This window comes from Sus scrofa, chromosome 4 (genome assembly GCF_054392235.1).
Source record: "Sus scrofa isolate SSC_HxYL_T2T_F1_AM1 chromosome 4, Sscrofa_HxYL_maternal_Yorkshire_Landrace_v2.0, whole genome shotgun sequence".
Classification (NCBI taxonomy): domain Eukaryota; kingdom Metazoa; phylum Chordata; class Mammalia; order Artiodactyla; family Suidae; genus Sus; species Sus scrofa.
Genome location: NC_139386.1, coordinates 106,338,861 through 106,357,666, shown reverse-complemented (window position 1 = coordinate 106,357,666; position 18,806 = coordinate 106,338,861). Strand labels below are relative to the sequence as shown.

General features: G+C 47.4%; 1 protein-coding gene across 4 annotated transcripts in view; it reads left to right on the top strand.

The window, feature by feature from the left end:
- Nucleotides 1-18,806, top strand: part of LOC106505207 (NBPF family member NBPF6-like) — a 41,688-nt gene that overhangs the window by 1,483 nt on the left and 21,399 nt on the right. The window contains exons 3-9 of one of the 4 annotated variants that reach the window (XM_085023394.1): nucleotides 9,228-9,365; nucleotides 10,257-10,422; nucleotides 12,092-12,194; nucleotides 12,752-12,992; nucleotides 15,048-15,172; nucleotides 16,285-16,462; nucleotides 17,748-17,828. The gene's annotated coding sequence lies outside the window, so the exon portion shown is untranslated. Of the gene's footprint in view, nucleotides 1-2,424; nucleotides 4,095-9,227; nucleotides 9,366-10,256; nucleotides 12,195-12,751; nucleotides 12,993-15,047; nucleotides 15,173-16,284; nucleotides 16,463-17,747; nucleotides 17,829-18,806 lie in introns of all 4 variants that reach the window. The other 3 variants (XM_085023391.1, XM_085023395.1, XM_085023393.1) reach the window with 3 other exon arrangements.

Sequence of the window (18,806 nt, the reverse complement as noted above, 5' to 3'; positions counted from 1 at the left end):
AACGTTCAGTAGCAGCTCCCCAATTACAGGATGCCACCAACACTTTGATTTCACAGTGTTTTTTTTTTTTTTTTTTTAATTAAGGCTATTACTTCTTAGAAGAGTTGAGATGTATGGGTTGCCTCAGAGGATAGTAGAATTCTCTCACAGCTGTGCTCTGTTCTCCCTCACAGGATTTCTTCCTTCTTTGGACCTTGCCCGAGGATGGTACAGAGGAGGGGGCTATCCCATGGACAGGAAAGGGATGTTCCCCCAATGAGGCTTATCCATCCCCCTCTAGATGCACTGAACCCTGGGATTTCTCCACAGGGTGTAGAGTCGAATGCACAGTTTGTGGTAGAGGAGGACTGTGTTTGTGCTTCTCCCCGACAACTCATGGTCAATCTCAGACCATTTGGATATATTCAGTAGTTTGGGTAAACTCTTGGGGGGCATTTCGTAGATGCATTTTCTGAGAAGGGAAACCTTCTTGTTCCCCTTCTTAGTGGCTTTGGCGGGGTAGGGGGAAGCTATATTCCTTTCATGCGCCAGACTGAATTGTCACCCATCAGGGTTTCAGTAGTTCAAGGCCCTAATCAACCCACCAAGGCCACTTTCTTTCAGCTCAGTCCCAGTCCCCATGTTACTGTGGGAAGGAGTGTCCCCCAGTCACTCTCTCCTGCAGAAACTCCACCAGAGATCTGGGACTCAGGGAACCTGTGTGGCCAGGTGACGGCCTCTCCCAGCCCAACGAGAACGCAAGTACCTGGTATCTCCCCTGGCTTCCCCTACTTTACTTTCTCTTCTGTGATACTCAGGGCAGTGCTCCCAACTCACACAAGGTACCATCTAGCGCTGTGTCCCCTTCTTAGCAACTAAGGCGCAGGAGCATTTTGTACCCAGAAGAGGTGAAAACCTGGGGAGGGTCAACTTTCTGGGGTCTGTTTTGGAGCAACAGAGTGAGGTTCCTGAGAGAAGGTCTGTGAGTCGTTGCCCCTCCTTGGGTCCCTGGGTTGGAGCCCAGGGATTTGAAACATCTGCTGTCTCTTCCTGGCTCCCCAGGCAGATCATGAGCTTGGGGTCAGTGTTTCCTCAGAGCCATCGCACAAAAGCCAGGCCTTCCAATTGGGCCACTTTGTGGTCATGCTCTCCCTTCCTTTGCAGGAGCCTTTGGGGACTAGAAACAACCAAGGGTGTCCTGCTTTTAAAGAGGCATGTTGAGTCATCAAGGACCGGTTTATAGCACAGACCACAAAGGAATATCCTTTCAGCCTTTTGGAAGGGAGCTGTGGGGTCTGCAGTCCCCAACCTAGAGTCATGCCAAAAATGTCCTTAGTACTAGTATGTTGCTTTTAAAATACAAGGTTTGTGGGGTTTTGTGGTTTTTTAGTTTTTATTTTTGAAGTATAGTCGATGTACAGAATGATAAAAAGATTTGCAATATACAGAATCACAATTTGAAAACTATATTCCATTGATACTTATAAAATATTGGATATATTCTCCATGTCGTACAATAAGTGTTTGTCCCTTTCTTTATACATAATAGTTTCTAGGTCTTAATCTGTCTCCCTGTATTGCCCCCGCCCCCTTCCCTCTCCTCACTGGTAACCACTAGTTGATTCTGTGTATCTGGGAGTCTCATTCTTTTTTCTTATATGCAGTAGTTTGTTGTTGATATTTTTCAGTTCCACGTATTACTGATATCACACAGTATTTGTCTGTCTGAGTTAGGTTATGTAGCATAATACCCCCTGTGTCCATCCATGCTGTTGCCAATGGCACAGGTCATTGTGTTTTATGGCTGAGCAGTATGCCATTGTGTATGTATACCTCCTGTTTGTTATCCATTCATCTGTGGATGGACACTTAGGTTGCTTTGATAACTTGGCTACTGTAAATAAAGCTGCCAGGAGCCCTGGGATGTGAGTATCTTTGTGAAAGGGTGGTTTTGGTGTATTTTGGATGCCTCCCCACCAGTAGAATTGCTGGTCTTCTGGTAGCTCAGTTTGTAGTATTTGTAGAAACCGCAAAAATGATTGCCACGGTGGCTACATCAACTTCTCTTCACTTCAGCGTTGTAAAAGTGTTCCCTTTTCTCCACATCCTTGCCAGCATTTGTTCTTTGTGTTCTTTCTGCTGACAGCCATTCTGACAGGTGTGAGTTGATACCTCTGGTGCTTTTAATTTGCCTTGCCCTAATGATGAGTGATGTTGAGCCTTTTTTCCATGTGCTTGTGAGGCCATGTGCTTGTCCTCTCTGGAAGAATGTCGGTTGAGGTCTTGTGCCAAGTTTGAATTGGGTTGTTTTTCTATTGGTCTTGAGTTGTGGGAGCTGTGTATATATTTTGGCTGTTGCTCAGTTGACCCTCATTGATCAAGTTGTAAGGTTTTCCTTGTTTGACATTTTCCACCCTGGTTGTGGCTTTGTTCTTTATTTTTTAGGAACCTCTTTTCAGGATCTCGAGAGTGATTTTCCGGTTGTGATTTTTAAAAGGGGGTGCCACACAAATACAGAGTAATAGAAGCTGGATTGATTCTCCCCCTGGGAAACAACAAAACCAAACAACAGCCATAAACTGGAAAAAATCGATGAAGCAAAGATTTTTCAGGAAACTGGGCATCAGGCAATAAAGGTAGTGAGTGATCCCTGAGAGATGAAAATCAGACTGGTGAGCCCCACCGTTGCTCCAGTGTACCACCTGGAGAGAGTTTGCAATGCAGGCAGGGGAGGGGAAACTGAAAGGAAGGCCTGTGGGCCTCACTGAGTTGCTCCTCATCCTCGTCTTCCCTCACGTCCAGTGGAACCCATTGGTGTCTGCTGCTGTTGCTCTACCTGTAGACACGCAGGCTGAGCTGGGAGGAGTCCTCTTTAAACTTCCTTCAGTAAGGAATGGGGGTGCTCGCTTTGTATCCATCCAAGGCAGTTAGCACAGTGCTCTACCCCCAGGGGCTCCGTAAATGCATCCCTGGACCTCCACACATGTAGACTCCAAGTTATCTAGATGAGCAGAGATGTTGGATTTTATAGCACATGATCGGAGAGAGGAGTGAACCAAGGGTTGGTAGGGCATTCTGTTTCTAAGAGAACTGAGGACACGTCAACCACTTCAAAGCTGGGATTGTACTGCCAGACCCTTGTGTGTCCTCCTTGCAAACTTGAATGGTGCTTTGCCCCTTTTTCACTTTAGAAAAAGGATCTGAAATTTAAGGATAAAAGACCAAGTTCTACAATTCTAGGAATATGGCTGATATTTAAATTCTTTTTAAAGAGGCGAGAGGATTTGACTGTGGGAGTCATTTAAGTTGTCGGAGAGAAAGCTGATCACCCCTGATCATCATGACAAGGATGAACATCTAAGGCTTATGAAACTTGCGTCTTCATGTCTCCACTGACCAGGACATCGACAGTCGAGACAGATGTTAGCAGTTTCCTGGGCAGACCTTGATGGTATTGACTTCTTTGTGGCAGCCTGGTTCCCAGGGGTTTCTTGTATCGTGAGAGGCTGCAGTCTGGCTGAGAACCAGGGTTTGGGGGCCAGGACAGGTCACCAGCTGAGTTGGGTCACCAGGCTCAGGACCAATCCTGAGGTCATTTCTAGGCAGCATGGGCCCCTTCCTCCAATGGATCCACTCCGACTTCCCTTCTCATGATCTCCTGTCCTGGACTGAGAGCTCCGTGAACGTTGGATGACTCTTTTACGCAGCCTGTATTGATGACCCCTGGTACTGAGGCAAGCACCGAGGAGGCTGCCCGGGACACTTGCTCACTGCCTGCATAAAAGAGGTTCCAGGTCTCCAGTCATTTCAACTACATTCCCGTCCAGATGTCCCGTCAGAGATGCTCTGCTTCCTCTTGGGATGTAGCAAATCCTCTTCATTAAAGAGGAGTCTGCCCACCACTCTCCTTACCCCACGACACTGACGTGAGGTGACTGATGAAGGCACCCCTGTCCTCAGGGATTCCCCTCCGTGGTTCAGTGTCACTAGGAAGAAATGTCCTCAGGCTACCCTCCCATCCTCTGGCTGCCACAACAGTCTAGCAGAGAGGAACCACCACATTTTGTGGAAACTCTCCACTTGTATTCTTCTTCCCACAGCGTTGATTTCCTCAGGTCAGTCTTACTGCTGTCTGAACTCCAGCTTCTGAACACAGCCCAAGGAAAACTAATCCCTGACCAATGTTTAAGGGAGATTGTGTGGAAAGCCTGTCAAAGTGAAAATACGGAAGACTGTTATTATTGTCTCAGCTTCAGATGGAAGGGTCCCCTTATCCTGGCCCCTCCTGACCTGAGGGCAGAAGTGATTTAGGAAAGAAGGAGCCCCTACAGGCCTTCTCCAGCCATCATCCATCCCTCTCATCTCACCCTTCCTTGGAGAGCACCCACTGTGAGCGCAGATACAAGGTGGAAACCGAAAGATGCCATCCTCCTGCTCTCAGGGTTGGTGCTTCCCTGCAGTATCAACCACACGCCAGTGACTTCTTGGAAGTGGTATGAAAAATACCCTTCAGCATATATGCCATATGTCAACACATCACTACAAAGCTTAGTAAACACCTGTGAGTCCTTGGCAGATGTTGCTGTGTGGGGGAAAGCCCATTTTCCATGTCCACTCCTCTGTTGATGGCCGTTTCAGGTGTTTCCATGTCTTGGCTATTGCAAAGAGTGCTGCAGTTTACATTGGAGTACGTGTATCTTTTCGAGGCATGGTTTTCTCTGGATAGATGCCCAGGAGTGGGATTGCTGGATCAAATGGTAGTTCTATTTTTAGTTTTCGGAGGCATCTCCCTACTGTTTTCCACAGGGGTTGCACCAATTTTCAATCCCACCAAGAGTGTACTAGGGTTCCTTTTTCTCCACCCCATCTCCAGCACTTACTGTTTGTAGACGTTTTGATGATGGCCATCTGGCTGGTGTAAGGTGGTACCTCACCGTGGTTTTGATTTGCATTTCTCTAACAATGAGTGATGTTGAACATCTTTTCACGTGTTTCTCAGCCATCTATATGTCTTCTTTGGAGAACTGTCTGTTTAGATCTTCTGCCCATTTTTGGATGGGGTTGTTTGGTTTTTTTGGTATGGAGCTGCAGAAGGTGTTTCTAAATTTTGGAGATTAATCCCTCGTCAATCGATTCACTTGCAAGATTTTCTCCCATTCTGTGGGTTGTCTTTTCGTGTTGTTTAGGTTTTCCTTTGCTGTGCAGAAACTTTGAAGTTTGATTAGGTCCCATTAGCTTCTTTTTGTCTTTATTCTCATTACTCTAAGAGGTGGATCTGAGAAGATGTTGCTGTCGTTTATGTCGGAGAGTGTTTGGCCTATGTTTTCCTCAAAGAAGTTTATAGTGTCTGGTCTTATACCTAGGTCTTTCATCCATGCTGAGTTTATTGTTGTGTGTGGTGTTAGGGAGTGTTTTAACTTCATTCTTTTCCAAGTGTCTGTCCAGGTTTTCCAGCAGCATTTATTGACCAGGCTGTCCTTTCTCCATTGTATATCCTTGCCTCCTTTGCCATAGATGAGGTGGCTGTAGGTGCGTGGGTTTAATTCTGGACTTTCTGTCCTGTTCCACTGATCTCTGTGTCTCTCATTGTGCCAGGACCATACAGTTTTGATGAGTGTTGCTTTGTGGTATAGTCTGACGTCCGGGAGACTGATTCCTCTGGTTCCATTTTTCTTTTTCAGGATGTCTTTGGCTATTCTGGGTCTTTTGTGCGTCCAAACAAACAGACTTGAAAATATTTTGTTTGGGTTCTGTGAAAAATGTCCTTGGTACTTTGATAGGGATTGCACTGACTCTGTAGATTGCCTTGGGTTGTATAGTCATTTTTGATAATATTGACTCTTCCAGTGCAAGAGCCTGGTATGTCTTTCCATCTGTTTGTGTCATCTTTGATTTCTTCCATCAGAGTCTTATGGTTTTCAGAGTACAGGTCAGGTCTTTTGTCTCTTTAGGTAGGTTTACTCCTGGGTATTTTATTCCTTTGGATGCGACGGTAAATGGAATTGCTTCCCTAATTCCTCTTTCTGATCTTTCATTGTTAGTGTATGGAAATGCCATCAATTTATGTGTATTAATTGTGTATCCTGCGAGTTTGCCAAATTCCTGGATGAGCTCTAACAGTTTTCTGGTAGAGTCTTTAGGATTTTGTAGGTAATGTATCATGTCCTCGGCAAATAGTGATAGTTTTATGTCTTCCTTTCCAATTTGGATTCCTTGTATTTCTTTCACCCCTCTGATTGCTGTGGCTAGGACTTGTAACACTATGTTGAAGAGTAGTGGTGAGAGCAGACATCCTTGTCTTGTTCCTGATCTTGGCAGGAATTCTTTCAGCTTTTCGCCATTAAGAATGATGTTCGCTGTGGGTTTGTCACGTATGACCTTTCTGATGTTGAGGTAGATTCCCACCATGCCCACTTTCCGAAGGGTTTTTATTAGAAATGGGTGTTGGGTTTTGTCCAAGGCTTTTTCTGCGTCTATTGAGAGGATCATATGGTTTTTATTCTTCAGTTTGTTAATGGGGTGTATCACACTGATGGATTTGTGGATATTGAGGAACCCTTGCATCCCTGGGATGAATCCCTTTTCATCATGATGTACAATCCTTTTAGTGTATTGTTGGATGCGGTTTGGTAGGATTTTGGTGAGGATTTTTGCATCGATGTTCATCAGTGAAATTGGCCTGTAGTTTTCTTTTTTGTGGTATCTTTGTGTGGTTTTGGTGTCAGGGAGATGGTGGCCTCATCGGAAGAGTTTGGGAGTATCCCTTCGTCTGTGGTTTTTTTGCAATAGTTTCATAAGGATAGGTGGTAGCTCTTCCCTAAATGTTTGATAGAGTTTGATGTGAAGCCATCTGGTGCTGGACTTCTGTTTGTTGGAAGTTTTTTAATCACAGTTTCAATTTCAGTTCTTGCGATTGGTCCATTCATCTTTTCTATTTCATCTTGGTTTAGTCTTGGAAGATGGTACTTTTCTAAGAATTTGTCCATTTCTTCTAGGTTTTCCATTTTATTGGCATATGGTTGCGTATCGTAGTCTCTTATGATCCTTTGTATTTCTGTGATGTCCGTTGTTACTTCTCCTTTTTCATTTCTAATTTTATTGATTTGAGTCCCCTCTCTTTTTTGCTTGCTAAGTCTGGCTAGGGGTTTATCAATTTTGTTGATCTTTTCAAAGAACCAGCTTTTCGTTTCATTGATCTTTTCTGTGGTTTTCTTTGTTTCTATTTCATTTGATTTCTGCTCTGATCTTTATGATTTCTTTCCTTCTACTAACTTTAGGACTTGTCTGTTCTTCTCTCTCGAGCTGCTTTAGATGTAAAGATAGCTTGTTGATTTGAGCTTGTTCTTGTTTCCTGAGGTGGGCTTGTGTTGCTATAAACGTTCCGCTTAGAATGGCTTTTGCTCCATCCCATAGGTGTTGGAGTGTCGTATCTTCATTGTCATTTCCTGCCAGGTATCTTTTAATTTCCTCTTTGATTTCTTCAGTGATCCATTGGTTGTTTAGAAGCAGGTTGTTTAGTCTCCACGTGTTTGTGTTTTTTGCAGTTTTTTTCTTGTTGTTGATTTCCAGTTGTATGGCGTTGTGGTCGGAAAAGATGCTTGATATGATTTCGGTTTTCTTAAAGTTACCGAGGTTGGATTTGTAGCCCAGGATGTGCTCAATCTTAGAGAATGTTCCATGTGCACTTGAGAAGAAAGTGTAGTCTGTTGCTTTTGGATGGAATGTGCTATAAATATCGATTAAGTCCCTCTGGTTTAATGCATCATTCAGGGCCCGTGTTTGCTTATTGATTTTCTGTCTGGTTGATCTGTCCATTGCTGTAAGTGGGGTGTTAAAGTCCCCCACTATTATTGTGTTATTGTTGATTTCTCCTTTTAAGGTTGTTAGCAGTTGCCTTGTATATTGTGGTGAACCTGTGTTGGGTGCGTAGATATTTAAAGTTGTTATATCATCGTCTTGGATTGATCCCTTGATCATTAGGTAGTGACCTTCCCTGTCCCTTAAAATATTTTTCGTTGTAAAGTCTATTTGGTCTGCTATGAGTATTGCTACTCCAGCTTTCTTTTGATCCCCGTTTGCGTGAAATATTTTCTTCCATCCTCTCACTTTCAGTTTGTATGAGTCCCTAGAAGTGAAGTGGGTCTCTTGAAGACAGCATATATATGGGTCTTGTTTTTGTATCCATTCAGCCAGTCTGTGTCTTTTGGTTGGGGCGTTTAGACCAGTAACATTTAAGGTAATCATTGATATGTATGTTGTTATTGCCATTTTACTAATTGCTTTGGATTTGTTTTTGCTGCTCTTTTTTTCTTTCCTTCTTCTCTTGTTCTTTTCTGCCTAGAGAAATTCCTTTAGTATTTGTGGTAAGGCTGGTTTAGTGTTGCTGAATTCTCTCAGCTTTTGCTTATCTGTGAAGGTTTTGATTTCTCCTTCAAATCTGAATGAGAGCCTGGTGGGTAGAGTAATCTTGGTTGGAGGATTTTTTCCTTTCATCACGTTGAGTATATCATGCCACTCCCTTCTGGCCTTCAGAGTTTCTGCTGAAAAATCTGCCCGTAACCTTATTGGGGTTCCCTTGTATGTGATTTGTTTCTTTTCCCTAGCTGCTTTGAAGATTTTCTCTTTGTCTTTAATTTAGGTCCGTTTGATTAATATGCGTCTTGGGGTGTTCCTCTTTGGGCTCATTTTATATGGTCGTCATTGCGCTTCCTGGATTTGAGTGGGTGGTTCCTTTCCCATGTTAGGGAAGTGTTCGGCTATTATCTCTTGGAATATATTTTCTGTCCCCTTCTCTCTCTCTTCTCCTTCTGGCACCCCTATAATACGGATGTTGGTGCGTTTCACGTTGTCCCAGAGTTCTCTGAGATGCTCTTCGTTTTCAATCTTTTTTCTCTTTTCTGTTCTGCATCCGTAATGTCTACTAATCTGTCCGCCACCTCGCTTATTTGTCTTCTGCCTCCTGTATTCTGCTGTTGGCTGCTTCTAGTGATTTTTTTTTATTTCAGTTATTGTATTTTGCATCTCTTCTTGTTGAGGTTTTATATCTTGTATCTCTTTGGTCAGTGTTTCCTGTAAGTTATCCATCTTTGCCTCCAGTTTATTTCCAATGTCTTGCATCATCTTCAGCATCAACAGTCTAAAGTCTTTTTCCTGGAGGCTGAGAATCGCCTCCCTGCTTGGCTGATTTTCTGGGGTTTTTCCTTTCTCCCTGATCTGAGTGATAGTTCTCTGTCTTTTCATTTTTATAGGTATTTGGTGTGGTGACCTTTTTACAGATAATGGAGTTGTGTCCTCTCGTACTTCTGATGTCAGCCCCCCTGTGGCAGAAGTCAGTATGGGGGCTTGCTGTAGGCTTCCTGATGGGAGGGGCTGATGCCTGCTGCCTGGTAGGTGGAGCCGATTCTAATCCCTCTGGTGGGTGGGGCTTAGTCTCTGGATGGGAGTAGAGGCAGCTGTGTGCCTGAGGGGTCTTTGGGTAGCCTGTTTACTGAGGGGCGGTGCTGTGATCCCACCTGGGTTGTTGTTTGCCCTGGGGCTTCTCAGCACTGACTGATGGGTGGGGCCAGATTTTCCCAAAATGGCCACCTCCAGAGAGAGGCATGGCTGCTGAATATTCCCGAGAGCTTTGCTTCGAATGTCCTTCCCTCACAACAAGCCACATTCACCCCTGGTTTCCCAGGATGTCCTCCACGTACTGCAGTGAGATTTGACTCAGATTCCCATGGAGACTTTGCTTTGCCCTGGGACCCAGTGCACATGAAAGTCTGTGTGCGCCTTTTAAGAATGGGGTCTCCGTTTCCCCCAGTCCTGTGCAGCTCCTGTGCACAAGCCCCACTGGTTTTCACTGCCTGATGCTCCGGGGCTCTTTCTCCCCGTGCCAGATCCCGACACATGAGAGTTTGATGTGGGGCTCAGAACTCTCACTCCTGTAGGTGAGTCTCTGTGAAGCAGTTAGTTTCCAGTCTGTGGGGCTTCCCACCCGGGAGGTGTGGGGTTGTTTATATCGTGAAATCACCCCTCCTACCTCTTGATGTGTCCTCCTCTTTTTCTTCTGGTGTAGGATATCTTTTGTAAGGTTTCCGGTCCATTTGGGTGAAGAGTGCTCATTCTTTAGTTGTGAATTTTGGTGTTTTTAGGAGAGAAGTTGAGCTCCAGTCCTTCTATTCCACCATCTTAATCCCGTCTCCTTGACCCCTTGACTTTGGGCTGGTGAGGTCTGGGTTGGACTCCTAACTTACAGAACTGTCCTAATGAATGCATTTTTTTTTTTTTTGTAGGCCACAAAACGTACGGGCATGTGTTAGAGCAGAAAAAGAAAGCTGATTCAAGTGTGTAGGGGATTCTCCTAAGTCGTCATAAGACCTGGGGACTCTAAGAAACCCTGTGTCAGTCTGCAGCTTGCCTGTCTGTCTTCCGGTGATGGGACAAAAGACATTTGTACAGGTTTTAAGTGTTCCGTGAGGTTCCTACCATCTTTTATTCATTCCTATTTTTTTTTCATTAAAAAAAATTTCCCCTATGAGACTCACACCCTCTTTCCCACACAGGACCCACCATGTTTCTCATTTCCATTGTGGCAAACTGGAAGACAGTTTGCTGGTCAGGCAGGTTGATTTCTTTTTCTTTTTATTTAATTAATTAATTTATTTTTGTGTCCAGTGTCTTTTTGGTGCCGAGCCCACTGCATATGGCTGTTCCCAGACTAGGGGTTGAACTGGAGCTGGAACTGAGGGCCAAGAAAACAGCCACAGCCACAGGCAGAGCAACCGCTACCGGGGTATGAGCCGAGTCTGTGACCTACATGAGAGCCCACAGCAACGCTGGATCCTTAACCCACTGAGAAAGGCCAGGGATTGAACCCCTGTCCTCAAGGACATTAGTTGGGTCTGTTACCCCTGATTCCCGACGGGAACTCCAACTACTGGTATTTTTTCTTGCTTGACTGTTTTCCTTTCCTTCAGCATTTTCATGTCTCTGATGAAATTTAGACTTGGGAACTCGGGGAAAGCCTAGGAAGCTAGAGATATGTGACAGAAAATAGCCAGGGAGAGGACCTGGGGCGGGGATGGGGGTGGGGGGTGAGGGTGGGAGGGGAGGGATTGGGGCGGTTCCAGGAAGGCTGCCTTGGGTCCCAGTTGGTGACAGGCTCAACATTTCCTTAGGTTACAGTTTAGGAACAGTCCTAGGAATATCCACCAATTGCTTCTGGCAAAGCTTTGAAGTCCTAGGTAAAGGTTTAGTTTGTGACACTTAAGCCATTCTAACATTTCACATTTCCTCCAAAGAGCTAGCAAGAGACTGTGTTCGTGTTTTAAATGTGAAATGGCAGGACATATGCAAAACCACATATGAAACCCCTTTCCCTTTCATTTCAGGATTTACTTATTACCAAATCCTGCCTTAGTTCGATAAGATGCAACACATTCTTTGGGGTTGCTGCTTGAAGAAGAAGGGTTGCCAAAGTCGCATTGCAATGCGCAGCCCAATACTATGCAATGAGATCAGTTTATTAGACAACATCGGCTGTTAATTTGCAGTGAGGTGGTGTAGGAAACCGCAGAACACGGGAGGACTCATGACCCAACAGGAGCCTGAGTGTATGAGTAGGCGGTGGAGAGGAGACATGGGGAGAGGAGACCAGCTTGAGGAGGGACACACAGAGCTACAGCGGAGCCTGGAGAACCCAGAGAGGGTGTCTGGGCCCTCAGGCCCCTTCCTTGCCTGGTTCCAGAGTAGCTGTGGGTCGTGGGCAGGTAGAACAGACACTAAGTGGTGGCCAGTTGGCTAGCTAACGACTGAGTATGTGTGGGGAGGTTTGCCCAGAAGGGGTGGATTTCCTAGAGCTCCTTGTCCCTGGAGCCCAGGAGCCTGAGGGCCCGTGGTTGGGACGTGTCGGGAAGGCGTCCTTTGGAGGCTGAGAAGAGCTCTGGGAGTGTGGGTGGTGGATCTGGGAAGGGCTGTCCTCTCCACCTTGTCTCTTTGCTTCCCCAGAGGGTGACTGGCGTGGCCAGGCAAGAAGGGGCCCAACACTGAACACTCTTGGCAGCTATTGACACTCACCTCTGGAAATGTGACCCAGCTGAGCCTGAAGGCTCTGGTTTTCTTCCCTCAGGACTCTGTCCTCATTGTAGAGCGGAGGTGTGGACTCCAGGCCCGGACTGGAGAAGGTCGAGGGGGATCCTGACCCAGAGCATGCAAGAAGGCAGGTTACACAGGTGGGTGAGAGAGGCTCAATGCTGCTGCCCATTCTGCACCTCAAAGATCCTGTCCCAGCCAGCAGAAAACCCCGAGGACTCGAGGACTCGAGGCCTGGGCCTGGAGCCTGAGGGGCCGAATGCCTGGCTTGGCTGTGCCTCCTCTCAGGGGGCTCTTTGCCTGTCTGATCTCCTGCCCTGGCTGCAGCTGCTCCGGAGGCTCTTTCCCCTCAGTAGCTGCTGCTGTGCTGTGGGCAGGACCCGGGCAGGTGGGAGGGATGCCTGCAAGGGCCAGCCGCCTGGGGGAGAGGGAGGGGAGGAAGCCAGCAGGGGCAGGGGAGAGGCTGGGGGAGGCCCCTGCAGACCTGGCTCTGCCCCTTGCCAAGCACAAGACAAGGGCACAGAGAGGTCAGCAGGCAGCCTGTGAGCAGATTACGGTGGGAGGAGAAGTCAGAGGATTCTGGGGACCAGGCCTGGTTGGTTCTGGCCTGAGGAGAGTTAGCCCTCAGCTCAGATGTGTCTACAAAGGAGGAGAATGGTCCTTTCCCCTCCCGCCTTGCTGACTGTTTGTGTGTTAGGAGCAAGTGGAGGAAAGCAGACCTCAGTGCTCTGCCATCTGTGAAGCTCAGCCTAAGGGTGACCTTCAGGAGCCCCCTCACTGTGACCAGGAGTGGGAAGCCCTGGGCCTCTCCTTCCTGTTCAGGAGGCAGTGGAGCTGAGCCTGTGTTGCAGCTGCTCCCTCAGGTGGTCATTACAAATGGTGGAGTCCTCCAGGTGCTGGCTAAGGTTCCGGATTTCACCAAGATGCTCCTGTGGCAGGTGAGCCCCTGCAGCCATCCCTCCAGGACTGGAGGAGGTGGGAGATGGAGAATTCTGGTCACACGTGGGGCCACATGGGGGATGGGGCTTGGCCTCACTGGCCTCTCAGCAGCTTCCCCTGACCATCACCCTCCTCTCACCTGGGCACCCAGGAGCTGAGCTGACTCTGTTTAAAGAGCCAGTTGGCTTCAGATGCAGGACAGTGGGTGCTAAGGCTGCCCCATGGGCCTCCTCCCATGCAGGGGTACCTGTAAGGGAGCTGTCAGTGTAGGTGTACAGTTACCAGGGTAACTGGGAAGTGTCCGGGGTTGCCCAGGGTTTAGAAAAGCAGCTGAGGACCGTGGAGCTCAGCCTAGGCCCTGGAAAGCGGTGGCCCTTTTCTGAGTTGACTGTGATCCTGACCCTAGGATCCTACCTTACCTCTTAGTGCCCCTTGAATGGATGTTCTTTAGCAAGAGACAAGCCCTTCCTTCACCCTTTGAGAGAAGACCTAAGGTAAAGGCTAGTCCGTTATGTCAGCTCATCCTATGTGGTTAATGACTGGTACTGAACGCTCCCCTGGAAGCAACTTTGTTTCCTTCGCCCACGGCCTGTGGGGCTCCAGGGCCAGGGATTGAACCTTTAGCACTTCAGTCACCTGAGCCAGGGACCTCGCTGGATCCTTAAGTCATTGAGCCACCAGGGAACTCCTCAAATCACGTTGAAAATGGCAGGAACCAGAGTTCCCTTCATGGCTCAGTGGTTATTGAACCCGACTAGTTTCAAGGAGGTTGGGCGTTTGATCCCTGGACTCACTCATGGGGATAAGTATCTGGTGTTGCTCTGAGCTGTGGTGTCGGTCGCATAGGCAGCACGTCTCCCATGTTGTGGGAGCTGTGAGTAGGCCGGCAACTGTAGCTCCTATTCGATTCCCAGCCTGGGAACTTCCACATGCCGCGGGTGCAGCCCTAAAAAGCTAAAATAAATAAATACAAATTTAATAGGTGATTAATAAGTGAAACGGCAGGCACAAAGCCCGCTTAACTCTTTCTAGTGGGACATGTGATGTGCTCTTGTTTGAGAGGAGCAGAAGCGACTGCATTTCTGTCTGATCTTTAGCCCAGGCCTTAGAGCCTGTGGGCTGCAGGAGAGCACATTTACTCATCCCAGGTCAATACGGCCTTGTCTGTTTCACATTGTGCATTCCTCTGTGTTCCTTATACACGTGATCCATGTGCCCCAGAGGGTGGTGAAATCTTCATGTCATGTAACTTTGGTGCATGATGGAGCAGATATTTGCATGGTGGACTGCTTTTCCTAGGACTGTGCTTTCATTGCTTTATCACTGACCTAGGATAAGATCGAAGTGGAAATATGACGGGACTAGAAGACATAGATAAAAGTTACCCCTGGAACCTGGTGTTTATTTGCTAGGCAGTAAATGTTGGATCTGGCCGGCACTTGAGGAGGCACTGGGGAGGAGGGGTGGGGTGAACCAGGCCAGGAGAGTGCCTGCTGTCAGAAAGATGATCTCTAGCACGGGACGTGCATATTGACAGATAATATATATTGAAAGATGACTGTGATGTGCTTAATGCTTTTGTGTTGGTTGGTCCCATGCGCCAGCCTGGACTGACAAGTGCCCGAGTATCAACAAGGGACAGTTGAACAGTGATACAGTGTTCTTTCAGGAAATATCTTTCAGTTGTTTTTTTTTTGTTGTTGTTGTTTGTTTGTTTGTTTGAAGAGTGAACAGTTGTATGTTCGACCCAGTGTTCCCTGACATTCAGCTGTGAGATCCCGGAGCTTTTGGACAGAAAAGCTTGTGGCCAAGGCTCATGGGTGGCTCTGCTGCCCCCAAGTGGTGTGGGAACCTGGGAGAATCTCCCTATCTCCATGAACCACAGTGTCTTCATCAGGAAGATAAAGTCCTTCCAATACTCGAAATTCCTCTCCTGCTGAGTTTTTTTTTTTTTTTCCTTCTGCATGCTTGTGGGGCAGAGATGCATGCTCCATGTGCCCTGGGAACTGCAGCCAAGTCCTGCCTTTGGTCCCTTGTCTGTGTTTTTCCTTTAGGAGCCTGAACTGAGTCCACACACTGAACTCACAGACCTGCAGGAGGAGATGGAAGAAAGAAAATCAGCAGGTTTTGAGGATGAGAAGAACCCAAGTAATGGCAGAGGAGGTGCTGTGCAAGAGAGGTGAGACTAAGGACCAGATAAGTTCAAAAAGTCAAGGCAACTGAGGGATGCACACAGCATCATCCAGGCCTCCATGTGCAGCCGGAGTTGAGCAGGGAAGACTGGGAGGGTCACTTTCTCCACATGAACGTGTGCAGCTTCCCAGGAATTCACAGGATGGATCAGGGTTGGTTTATTCTGCTGGGAAGCACCAGTTCCATGAGGAGGAGGAGGCAGCAGGAGGCTCTGCCCTGGAGCCCTCAGCCACAACCTTCGGATTGCCCTCAGCGGCCGTCCTCTACGGAAGTGAGTGCTAAGAGAGCGAAATGAGGTTTGGAGAAGAATTAGAGACGTTCCTTGGCAGCTCAGACAGGTCTGCCCCATGGCCAGAAGGGGCCAGGGTGAGGGAGGTCCCTTGCATCTGAAGCAGAAAGAATCGTCTTCCTGTGCCTTTAGTTTGGAAGGCTTTACACACAGGGTCTCTTCAAGACATGCTGAGCGCTTCATGTGCCTTCTGCTGTGTTAACACCTCGGAGCTCAGCTCTCAGTAAGCTTCTCCTGGGGAGATCACCGCAGTGAGAGGAAGGCACAAGTGTGCATAGTTGCACCAAAATGTGCCTGCTGCTCCCCTGACTTGGGTCGTTGCTGCAGCCCAGAGGATGGGAGGCTAGACTGAGGCCATCTGTTCCTGATGGTAGTGAAACCAGGAGAGGAATCCCCGAGGACAGGTGTGTCTGCCTGAGAGTCACCCGAGGTGAAGGTGATGGCATAAGGTGCGTGTAGGGCAGGCTCTTCTTTACGGAGGGTGACGTGCTACATCCTGGGAGAAAGCAGAGCCTCCCTGTCAGGACCGTTGCACAGGAATGGAGCTGAGATGAGTAGAGACTTGAAACCTGTCTTATGCAATCAGTGACAGGATGTCGCTGAGAAGGTCCTCAGTGCTTGACCTGGTGTGAGGATTCTTGGACACAGAGGTGGATAAAGGGTTATCCCCGTGTTTGTGGAGCTCTCTGTCTGGTAGCAGTGAACTCATGAGCGGTGTATTGGTGTTGGGGTCAACGGAGCAAGTGGTCCATTTGGGCAAGGCATGGCCTGGTGGGTGGTCCTGGATCCTTTCTCTTTTTTCCCAACAGCTGCATGGCCTTTCCTGGCTCCATGGCCCTGGTTCCAGCCAGATTCGGGGCTCTCAGGGTGCAGATGACACCCGGACTCCATGTTGCCTTAAAGCAGTCCACACTGCCCAGGTCTCCAGAGAAAACCGCAAAGATCTGTAACTCCGACTATGTCTTGGGGAAGTGGAGAAATAATGAGGCAAGTTTAGTATGTCTTCTAGGGTCATACCTGTCATGATGACTGGTGGTTAATGGTTTTCTCTCTGAGAAGGTAAATACTTTCCACACTTGCAGATTCTCTCCCTATTGAGCTCCATGAAAGCATTCATTGCACCCTTGTGTGAGATGTGTTGTGCTGATTCCCTTGCGGGGGATGGAAGGGGAGGGTGGGAATCCTTCCTGAAAAGAGTGTGAAGGTGGCATTTCCCAGCTCAGCCTGGGTGTCTGTAGGCGAGAACATCAATGGCAGAAAGCACTAGGCTCTTCCTGGTGAAAGGAGAGGTACAAACAGGAGCAGTGACAGTGCCTGGCTTTTGCTTCCTGAAGCATCAGGTCACAGGCCTCTAGAGACCCTCCCTCAGGAAGTGTCCCAGGTGCCAAGTGTCCTAGGTGAGTGTCACAGTTGTTTGTGTGGGCTCCCTCCCTGTGTTCATTTCATAGATTCTGGGTAGAGTGTAGCACATTCCAAAGAATAAGCAGAGGGTTGGACTAGGAGAGACGGACTCATGTGGTTGGACAGTGAATCTCAAATGTTTCAAGATCCCACTCAGAAAGTGACCTTTCAGGGAACGGAATGCATGGGTGGGCTTTAGCGTCATGTAATGTGAGAACATTCAATGCATTTAGCATCATCTGGTGACTTGTGAAGGCAACAGCTTCTTCAGGTGACCCCAGTGATGGCCCTACCTTCCAAAGAACAAAGAGAGCCACTGGCTTCCCCTGCTCTTATGGGAACGGCAGGCCCTTGAATGAAAAAAGCTGGGACCATGGCTCTTCCTCTAGGGCTATGGAATCAAGGAGATCCCGTGGCAGGTGACCTAGGATGAGGTAGAGGAGATTTTATGACCATGGCCTCAAAGGGGTGGAGAAAAATGGTGGAGGCTTTTGAAGCCACACGCGAGTAGGCTCAGAGGGACATCACATCTGAGAAAACATGTTTAGCAAACTTATGGACCTCGCGCTCTATAAATATTTATCCCATGATTTGCCGTCATTGTGTACGTAACTAAGCTCTATTGTATTAGACGAGTAGTGATTGGTTCGAGGCGGTCAGGAGTCTTCATATCAGCACACACACCTGAAATGGAAGTGGTATGTCTTTGGGGAAAAGGTCAAACTAATAAAGGCATTATTTCTCATTTTCCGATTTTTGTTTTTGAGCTAACGGAAGATTCGACTATCAAACTACTATGCTGACTATGATGCTGATTTAAACGTGGCTCTGATGATTTTGATAAAACAAAGTGAAACACCTGTTTTGACAGATTGCTGCAGTAGCATCCAGGACTGTCAGTGGAAGTGGGGAATGACATGACACCACCTTTTGGACACCCAGCTGGCAAGAGGTAAAAGAGGAAGGGACAGTCAGCCCACTGTATACAATGACAAGCGAGACCTAATGCTCAAGTTGGTTCAACACAAACCAGCGAGAAGGAATCTATGGTCATAGGGAGTCTTGGGCCCAGGCTAAAGGGTGGAGCTTTGGGAAACAGATCTCTCAAATGCAACACAATGGAAAGAGTTTTTGTTCAGGAGTTAGAAGAGGGAGTATGTTGGGGATGTTAGTTTTCCCCACTTTGGAGTTCCGTCATGGCTCAGCGGAAACAAATCTGGCTAGCCTCCATGAGGACACAGGTTCGATCTCTGGCCTCGCTCAGTGGGTTAAGGATCTGTTGTTGCCCCAAACTGCACTCTGGGTCACAGATGCGTTTTGGATCCTGTATTGCTGTGCCTGGGAATTTCCATATGCCGCCATTGCGCTTGCAGAAAACAAACAAGCAAAGAAACAAAACACCCACACACAGCATAGTCAAAGTAGTTGGTATAAAATAGGGAACAAAGTTGCATGGCTAGCTCTGCCTGACCTCAGGAATTAGTTTATAGTCATCATGGTCAAATCAGGATGGAACTGTTGCAATGATACTTCAAGGGATCAAGGGACCAGAATAAGGAGTCCAAAAATAAACCTTTGCCTACAACAAGACTGATGTCGTTGACCAATGCAGAGAGGTAACCCCGTGGAGAAAACATATTCTTTTCAACAGATTGGTGAAGGATGATCTACTTCAGCTTTTTGACTAATAGATGTCTATATGCATGTGAGAAGTCGTTACATTACTGGGCTGAATCCATACCTCATACCTTATTGGAACTCAGGATAGATCATAGACCTAAATGTAAACCAGGAGTTCCCCTCGTGGCTCAGTGGTTAACGAATCTGACTAGGAACCATGAGGTTGGAGTTTGATCCCTGGCCTTGCTCAGTGGGGTGGGGATCCAGCATTGCCGTGCACTGTGGTGTAGGTCACAGATGTGGCTCAGAT